Genomic DNA, 9,766 nt, shown 5'->3' on the forward strand with positions numbered 1-9,766 from the left:
TACTTCAATGTAATTCATGAAGGAGCAAATTATAATGATGAACGTTCCTCTTTTTCTTGAAGTTGGGGTTATTGAACTATTTATGCTTGTACAGTAACGTATGTGGAAAATGTGTAACATCTAGTACAATACCATTGATCCTATACGTATAACTTTGGTATATATATTCAGTTCATTGTGTAGACTTGTAGCATAGATCATAGATGAAACTGAAACTGCATTATTGGTAATTTGGTATCGAGCCGAAGGGATTTCATTGTTGTTATAGATTACGTACATCCAACAATGATTAAAGTTGTTATAGATCTGAAAGGAATTGCTGACACTTGACCTATGCAAACCACAAAATCTAGAATCAATGAAGCTTTACTTAACACAAAAAAAACAAAAACAAAAAAATTAGAATCCAGAAAAAATAAAATGTATGAGATTATGCAGCAGAACCATAGCAGGAAGCCGAAAAGCTTGTTTCTTTTGCATGGCAATTAACGACCAAAACGACGACGTCGGTTTCGGAATCACCATCCTCCTCCCTTAGGGATTCGCCACACTGTCGTGGACGACTTGGCTGGCCTTAAAGCAAGTGGCAAAGATCAACGAGACCGCTTTTCGCCTTGACGGCCCCGTCAACCGCCATCTCCTAAACCTCGTCGACTTCAAGGCCTCACTAAAGTCCGCAAACGGCGTCACCTCCTCCGACGTCGTCGTGGACCCCACTCGTGATCTCTGGTTCCGCCTCTTCGTCCCTGACGTCGAAACTGAACGAGTCCTCCTCTCTTCCCGTCGTTATTTACTTTCACGGCGGTGGCTTTGCAAACTACAACCCGTCCTTCATTCCTTACAACTCCCTTTGCCGGAAGCTCGCCGGGAAACTCCCCACCATCGTAGTTTTCGTCAACTACCTTCTCTCTCCTGAACAGTGCTACTTCCCAGTACGACGACGGATTCGATGTCGTGTCCTTCCTCGACCAAAACAACGCCGTCCTCCCTAAAAACGCAGACACTTCCCATGTCTTCCTCGCCGGGGACAGCGCTGACGGGAACCTAGCCCACCACGTTGCCGTACGCTTCTGCCGGGAGAGTTCGAGGCTTCGGAGGTTAAAGTTGGTCGGGTTGATAGGGATACAACCGTTCTTCGGTGGCGAGGAGAGGACGGAGTCGGAGATGAGGCTCGAGAAAGATCCGATGCTGTCGGTGGCCCGAACCGACTGGATGTGGAAGGCGTTGTTACCGGCTGGGTCGACCCGGGACCATGAGGTGGCGAACGTGAGCGTGCCGAACGAGGACATGGACATTTTGGGTATGGGGTTTCTAGCGACCGTGGTGTTCGTGGGGGGAGAGGATCTGCTGCAGGATTGGCAGAGGAGGTACTGTGAGTGGTTGCGGAAGTCAGGGATAGAGGCGAAGGTGGTCGAGTATCCAAGAATGTTTCATGGCTTCTATGTTTTTCCAAAGTTGCCTGAGTCGGAGGAACTGGTTTCCGGGGTCAGAGATTTCGTTGCTAATTCTTCTCCGTTTAGTTATATCAAATTAACCCAAGTATATATGCAACTGCTGGCTTGTTTGTTATATTGGAAAATTTGTGTGTTTCTTTGTTGTATTACAAAAATGGATGCTTGAATGCTTCTGTCTGTACGTATGCAACTCTGTCATGTATTGTGTATTGCAATTTTGTCAATGATCCAAAGTTGATCCTTTTAACATATATATAATTGATATCAGATGAACAGTACTCAGTTCTACATTGTGTGAGCAGCGCTCATGATGATATATTCTAATAATGTGTGTTGCTATTCCTAGTTTTAGAGGGAGCAGATAGAGGAAGCACAACACGTAGAAACTGAAAACTATGGCTCCTTATTATTGCATACTCAATGAGCTGGTAATTGCATACTGTTTGGCTGGTGTTTTTGAGATGATTGCGTGCCAACGCTTCTGGGTTTAACGTAACCTTCTTGACCTACTAATGCGCGCTTCTTTTTCTGACTTTTGCTCCAAGCAAACTGTTGGGGCCTTTTACCAAACCTAAGATTGCTCTTAGGGTGCTTAAACAACGAAAATTAAAAGATATTTGCTAGAGAGGTGAATCTCTAAAAATGGGGGCGGTATTTGCTTGCAATGAGGCTTTTGGTGAGTGAAGCGGGATTTTCTCGTGATGAGGCTTTTGGTGGTGCTCCATGGAGAGGCTTTTTGGTAGATTGGGTGGTCTTGGAAGGCGTCCAATTTGCAGGTGTGCAAGGGTTGTTGAATTGCCAAACATTTTCTCGTTCGCTTTAATCTCCTTATATAGAGAATAGGTTCGCGAATGACTTATCTCTGAAACAATTAGATCTCTAATCAGATCAGGAAAAATATTTTCCTAATCGAACCATTAAACAATATCTCTGAGATATCCTGCAATCTTCCGCTAGTAATTACCCAATGAAAAATAAATATATTTACTGAGTTGAACCGCAGGTGATACGATGTCTAGGTAAAGATATTTACCTCAAATATAATTCTTGGATATCTGCTAGATAGATACACACGTCTTTTAGGTAATATAATTGTACTCCACTCTTGCATGCTTCTAGACGTCATGTGGTAGACGTCATGCACTACCACATGCATTCAAATGTCATTAAAGAATGTAATCTCCTTATGCAGTTCAATTAAGGATGGTAATCCTTATATAATCAGACGCCTTGGGTACCATGTTTGTTACTTCACACCTTAATTGCCAAGGTAATTCAACTTGCTTCTTACATCCAAATTCCTTCTTTATGTAAGATCCTCCATGAATAGCTCAATCTTGGTAATCAAACAATCCTCCGTTAATTACCGGATCCATGATATTTCGATAATAACCTGGATTTACACCAAGATCTCTTGACCTCCAAGATAAGCTTGACTTAGCCTCGATGACGAATATCTCTAAAGATACTTGATCATATCCATGACGAACCACATAATTAGTTCAACACGCTACATATTCAGGGGGTGTAAATTTACCCTCAAACACATACTGAACAAAACCTTTTGGATCGCATGAAGTAGCGCAAAGTCATGCTTGCATTACGTTTCATGAATGCATTCCATCAATGCATGACAAAGACTCCAATCAACCACATGGTTTCTCATCATCTCCAACTAGCTAGGAGGTACCAATCCATCAGATCTTGACCACCTTCCGATCCATCTCTCCATTTATTGGAAAAAAAAAAAAGGGAAGATGAAGAAGAACGCTCATGTAAGCAAACTATCTATATGTAGTATCGGCAACAGTCATTTAAGCAATTTTACTCTATATAGATAATAAAAGTACATAATTAATCTACACAACAGTCATACCTTTACATTGTTACTCACGCTTCTCATGCGAGTATTGGTTTCCGATACGGGTGTGGCTGTTGTGCCGCACTGTATGACATGTTTTATAAATTTAATCCGTCCATTACTCATCTACTATTTATTTAATAAGTAAAGTAATATTATTTTTACTTTAAGTGGATGGTAATGTCCCTATGTTGTTCTGTCTTTTTTTGTCTACTACAAACAAACAACTTAAAACGATGACTTTGGTACTGCTCCAACTCCTTCTCCTCCACTTGGTGATAGTAATCTCCTTAAGATGCTTAGTAATCTCCTCAAGATACTCATCTGCTCTGGTCTTTGTTTATTCACTCACCGATTTTCATCTTCTCATCCTTCCATCATGTTCAGAATATTATGAGCCTCTTCCTCAATTAGATTTTCCTAATAGTCATCGTCTGCTTTGTCTGCTTCATCTGCTTCCATGGCTGCCAACATCTCCAAGCCTTCTCTATGAAGCTGCTCATAAACCTCTTTGGTAGTCTTTCATTTCCTGGCATTTGATTCTAGTTTAGGACGGCTTAATCGGTGCTTGCTATAAAGCTTGACATACTTGTCTTGATAAAGCAGATTGAGATGGCTATCATCCCAAATCTCATGGTGCACTATTTGGGCTCCTTTGTATTTATGGATGTCTTTTATTGTAGGGTTGCTCTCTAGTATTGGCCCAGCTTTAGGTATAGTATAATCATCTTTCATGATGGTGATCTTGTGCCTTGCTTGATCTGGATAAATGCTACTAGAGAATAATGCTTGAGGAATACTATTTACTTCTAAGACAATATTCTTGTGCCTTGCTTGATCTGGATAAATGCTATTAGAGAATAATGTTGGAGGAATATTATTTACTTCTAAGACAATATTGCTCCCATTTTCTCCTAGATGTAGATGTTGAACACATTGCAAAATAATGCTCTTAAACTCATTTGGGTTCTAAGACAATATTCTTGTGCCTTGCTTGATCTGGATAAATGCTACTAGAGAATAATGCTGGAGGAATATTATTTACTTCTAAGACAATATTGCTCCCATTTTCTCCTAAATGTTGAACACATTGCAAAATAATGCTCTTAAGCTCATTTGGAAAAGAATAAATATGATAATCCTGTAGAAAATATATTTTGGTTGAAAATCCATGCTCTTGCAGTACCTCAGGTGTAAGCTGCATTGTGTGATTATCATGCACAAAGTGCAAAGTCCTATGCTCCATCATATTTATGCTTGCTCCCAAGATTTTATAACTAACAGCTTCATTAGGATGACAACGTAGTCATGCTTTGCTATAAACATCAAATCCTGGTAGAGGATTCTTTAATAAATGAAAAAAAATTGTTGTATAGCCTGCTGCATATTATAAAGTTTCTTTTGCTCGTGCTAACTATAAATAAATTATCTCGAGTTAAAACTTGCAGAGTATATATACATGCTCACTTGCTCATTAAAATTAACAGGCCAATTTATATAATCATTCATATAGTCCTCCCAAAGATTTTCTACTACTTATGATCTATTATCTTTCACTACTTTTCCTTGCTCAAAGTTCAACTGGTCTTGTAAGTTGCTCTTTAATTTCAACATTAGTTATTTCATAAAGATTAACTAATTTTACATGCTTTCTACTAATTTATTGTATGTTCCTAACAAGAAATTATCCTTTGTAGACAGACAATCTTGATCAGTTCCAAGACTATCGATATGAAAATAGAGGAGATATATGGTCTTGTTATAGTCTATAAACTCTTGCTCTAGTGCTCTGACTAACTTTTCAAGTCATATAACCATATTTGGTGGCTGGTTTCTAAGACTCTAGAAATTATCTAACAAAACCTTTTTCTTAATTAGTAGTTGCTCAAGGGTGTTATACCTATATTCACAATTAATTACTTCCTGAATGTGGATATTACCATAGATGTGAGTGGGAATTGCCGCTCTTAATTGAGGCCTTGCTGCTACGCTCATTGATTGAAAAGCTTGCTGAGGTGTTGCATTGAATGATACATAGTTAGATGCTCTCCTATTGCTCGAAGATGCTGATGTTGATGCTGATGCTCTTGAGAATTGCATATCTGTATCAAAGAATAAGTCTTGATAAGATATCTGCTAATGTATTATCAGTTCCTTTAATATACTCAAATTGGGGTCTAAACCCATTTCCTGTAATAGAATCTACAAAATTTACCCATCCATAGGCTGCTTGCTTATTAGTTGTAATTTTATTGTAATGAGAAACAACATTTTGACAATTCGTTCTAATTGTAAATATTTCATTATGTAAGAATAAAGAAAATGCTTCAAGAGAATTCCACTGTGTATACGTGGATGTAGCATGCAACCTCATGCAAACTCTCATGCTTGGTGAACAGATTCTCATGCTCAGGTACAAACTCTCATAATGATATTAAAATCCTTACAAACTCTTATGTAGAAGAGACAAAGTCCTTGGTCAACAGGTTCTTTTCGTCATTTGGAGACTCACACAACTATCTCTTTTTATCCCATTGTGCACTAACCAGTTTGTATGCTATACCGACTTGTGTTGTATAACAGAACTATCTTTCTGATACGATCTGGCTAGGGGCAGAACCACTTGAAAGGTTGGTAGGGCTATAGCTTAGACCATAATTGTTATAATACATAAGATATATATATATATATATATATATATATATATGTATGTACCACTACATGCACAGAGTTGAATTTAGTTCAGCTGGTTGAAAGGTGTGTACTATTCTCATTCATTCATTGGTTCGAGTTTCAGTGAAGGCATTTCGTGCCATTTTTCTTTGCTGTTCCCCCAATTTTTTCTCCCCATTTTTGACTTTTGTTTCTATTTTTCCCTTTTTTTTTTCTTAGGGCATCTCCAACAATTGGTCTAAAACTCAAACCTATATTCAAATTTTAGGTCACTCAAACCTATAATTATTCATATAAGTTTTGTATCTCCAACCCATTGAGGCAAAACTCAAACCTTTTTAATCATTTTATATTATCATTTAATCACACATGGAGTGAATCTCAATTTATTTGAATAATGAATCATTGTTTAATCATATTATATCACACATAATTATTCTATATTAATAAAATCTGATAAGTGGTTCACACCCATATATAATTATTCTATATTAATCATTGTTTAACCCTATCTCTACCCTATATTATATTATTTTGATATAAAAAGAAAGACATTTAACTGGAAACAAGAAAAAGCTTTTTACCTATTTTGTGATTCCACGCTCTGTGTCCTCTTTCCCCGAACAAAATCAAAGAAACAGACTTCAAACCAAGCCAATTCTTCTTTTCTTCACATAATCTTGTATAAAACGCCTTACATCTACACAACATGTCAATGATGTTCGTGAACTCGCTGGGATATGAATAAGAGACATCAAAAAGCGTGGCGGAAGAGACTAAACAGACAAGTTAGATTAAGTTAGAGGTGGTATGGGTTATAGCTAAGGTTGATATTAATACCCATTGGGTAATACCCGTGGGTTTATACCAATCCAAGAAAAATTTGCGGGTAATACCCACTAAGTAATACCCATTTGTAAAATATTAGGTTTGGCTGGTAATTACCCACCCACCCACTTTAAATGGGTAAAACCCATACCCACACCCATTACCTATTTCTCTTATTGAGGGGTTGTTTATGCTATGTAACATCTCGGAAATTCGGTTTTCTATTTTTGAAAAGAAAATTATTTTTCAGCTATTTAAATTTGAATTTATATTATTTTTTAAATTCTTTGTGGTTTTCGAAAATTATTCAAATTTTTGGTTTGTTAAGTTTTGTCTTTTGAGCCCATAAGATTAAGGTATAGGTCGTTACAAGTTCGTATTCGAAGTACCGTTTGGACATCGGGGCTATTTTTAATGATTTTTGGAATTTGATATTATCCAAAAATTTAATTAAAAATAGAATTATTGCTGGCATGATCTGGACTGTTGGATCTTTTAAGCCGCTAGATCTAGGCCATCGATTTGGGTATGTATATACAGGGGATTAGTTTGGACTGGACTAGATCAGTACAAGCCCAGACCGAGTCGGTCTTGAGCTGCTTTGCAGCGACGGAGCTCAGCTCCTTCCTCTGTCGTCTAGTCGCCTCCCGGCGTAAGGCTGGTGTCTACGGCTTCCTCTTGATCTCGTGATCCTCCCTGTGATTCCAGCTTGAAGAGTGGAGCTCCGGTGAAAGAGAAAAGGACGAGAGAAGGTGATTGTGTTTCCGATTGGGTTTCCGATTCCGGCGACGGCGGCGAGCGTGAATGGTACTGGAAGCTTCCTCTCGTCCTCGTGGTCTTCTCTATGTCCTCAGTTTCTTCAAAAGAGGTCAGGAGAGAGAGATTCGAAGTGAAGGAGGAGAGACTCGGTTCGCCGGTGAGTTTCCGATTCCGGCCAAGTCGTGGTCTCTCACCGGTGTGGATAGCTTTGTCTCCTCATCCACGACGTCCCTGTAACTTCAGCTTGTCGAGACATCTACACGGTATGGGACGTGTAGGTTCATATGTCTTTGATGTATGGACTAATCAGCCAGTAATTGAGTGGAGGAAGTTCATTAGCATATATGCATTGAATTGTTATCATTTATATAAAGCATTGTATGATGTTTGATAACTTGATTGTTTGACATAGTTAAGTATAACTAAAGAGGTTTGGCCATACTGAACGTAAGCTCACCCCTATGAGTTTTGTTCAAGTTTGCACGAGGACTCGTGTTTCTAGAAGACTAATTGTGACGTTAGCTTACGTGTACAAGAGTCGAGAAGTGGAAGATTAGAAATGAGATAGATCCACAAGCCTTGTTTTGTCTTTGTAATTGTTTTTGTTATTGTAAACGTTTTATTTTATTTTATTTCGAAAAAAGTATTTGAAATTTGTTATATTTTCTTTTACTTTTCCCGCTCACGCCTCGGATTCGGCGTCAGGTGCTTGGAAACCACCGACATCGGGTTTGGGGTGTGACATGCTAGCTGTCTTTTTCAGCCAATGATGAGCCACAATTCTCCGACGACTACAAAACCGAAATGGACCCACCCACGCCCGAATCCCTCGCCCTCTCCACCACCGATCCCTAAACCTCGCATTTCACCTCCCTCAACGACCTCGCCACGAGCAGCTCCTAGCGTTCCATCCTCAACAAGGTCACACGCGCCTGAGCCCAGTCCCTCCTCACCAAGCCTTACGACCACCTCATCTACTTCACCTACAACGTCCTCGCCCTCACCAAACTACGGCGTTTCATCGACGCCGCCGTTGAGATCAACTCCTTCGAAGACCTCAACAGCCTCCGCTATAAATACGAAAGGTATCCAGATGTCTACCCGGGCAGGGTCGGGTCCATGGTCTCGTTCTCGTTGCGGTGGATGTACGCATTGATCCCGATGAAATTGGGCCGGCGGCAGAATATGCTGGACCGCCTCTATGTCCTACTGGATTTCGTGAGGTGAATAGTGAAGGAGAAGAGAGAGATTGGGAGTGTTGATGTGTGGAGGAGGAGGGAGAAGTTTGTTATGAATGGCGAGATTATACCGATCCGGTTCTTGTAGGTGTTATCTAGGTACCCACGAGTATTACATGTACACAGTTCATCACATCCTTGGGTTTTTTTTTTAATACCCATACCCACCCACTGCTGAAAATGGGTATACCCATTACTAAAATTAAAATCCAATACATATTTTACCCATGGGTACCCATACTCATGGGTTTTAATGCCATCTTTAGTTATAGCAGATGAGTAATCTTTTGTTCAATTCACTCTCCATTGGTGTAATACTAGATCTGCATAATTGGTTTTGTGTTGGTATAATTAGATAGAAAGAAATTGATGGGTGCTTGTAGAAAACGAATATTAAGAAGACCGATGTAGTATATTCAGAGAAATAGCAGAAGTTATGGAATACGCAGTAGATGAGCCGATAAAGTTGGCTACTTGGCGTAATTGAAAAAGACGGTGTAAGGCGGAATTTACGATCTGGTGATGGAAAATCTTTTGGGGTGGCTTGATTCTTTTACTGAAGTGGGAATTTCATGAAAATAGAATTCTAAATAACAAAAGGCATGGAAGCAAGTCTGGAAGGTATGTGTTCTGCCTAAGGTTAAGAGTTTTGTGTGGCGACTCATGAGAAATATTCTTCTTACAAAGATGGCTCTAAGTAAGAAGATATGCATGGAAGAGCAGCTGTGCCCGTTTTGTCGAACTGAAAATGAAACAGCGTTGCATCTGTTTAAAGAGTGTAGTGGTGCTGCATGCATGTGGATTACTAGTCCATTAGGGTTGCGGGCCAGAAATCATGGAGCCAATAACATGGAAGAGTGGGTTGTAGGCATGAGAGAAGTGCTAACAATGGGGCAAGTGGAGATGTTTTTTATGCTACTGTGGGCCCTCTGGGTTGAGAGAAATAACATGGT

The 9,766-nt window shown here is 39.4% G+C and overlaps 1 pseudogene; it reads left to right on the forward strand.

Moving 5' to 3' along the window:
* Positions 1 to 16: 16 nt before the first annotated feature.
* LOC101292183 lies at positions 17 to 8,802 on the forward strand (annotated as a pseudogene).
* Positions 8,803 to 9,766: the final 964 nt, after the last annotated feature.

Source organism: Fragaria vesca, linkage group LG2 (assembly GCF_000184155.1).
Source record: "Fragaria vesca subsp. vesca linkage group LG2, FraVesHawaii_1.0, whole genome shotgun sequence".
Classification (NCBI taxonomy): Eukaryota; Viridiplantae; Streptophyta; class Magnoliopsida; order Rosales; family Rosaceae; genus Fragaria; species Fragaria vesca.